The sequence below is a fragment of the Penaeus monodon genome, chromosome 31 (genome assembly GCF_015228065.2).
Source record: "Penaeus monodon isolate SGIC_2016 chromosome 31, NSTDA_Pmon_1, whole genome shotgun sequence".
Classification (NCBI taxonomy): Eukaryota; Metazoa; Arthropoda; class Malacostraca; order Decapoda; family Penaeidae; genus Penaeus; species Penaeus monodon.
Genome location: NC_051416.1, coordinates 36,176,837 through 36,177,360, shown reverse-complemented (window position 1 = coordinate 36,177,360; position 524 = coordinate 36,176,837).

The window sequence follows — 524 nt, the reverse complement described above, 5'->3', positions numbered from 1 at the left end:
TGACCCATAGGCAATGGAAGTTCTTTAGAAATACATGGAATCAGAGAAGAGAGATGATGGACGATCCTTGGGCTCATGAAGCTGGTTTTAGCAACTAATACATCTATAAGCCGATGTAGACGTGGCAATGAATTTGCCTAAACAATCAGTAGCAGACTCTAACGCATCTGGTAAGATGACATATGCATCACTGAAACTTAGTTTTGCTGCACATAATATATATTGTACGAGAAAATATGTCATAGAGATTCGTCAAGTAGCTTTTACCAGACTCCGGGTGGGGCCGCGGGCGCCTTCCCCTGGAGTAGCGGCTGTGCCCGTGTGGCGCCGTGCAAACGAAATTACACGTGGAAGAATCGTGTCTTCTCACCCAGCCACCGCGAGACAGGTACCATGTCTGACAAAAGATACCGAAAACGTAGCAAAAATATCTTACAACTCGTTTTCTGTTACTATATTTATGTTCTTAATGTGTGATCGCTCATTAACAGTTGATAATGACGATTTTCAGTTCATTATCTATG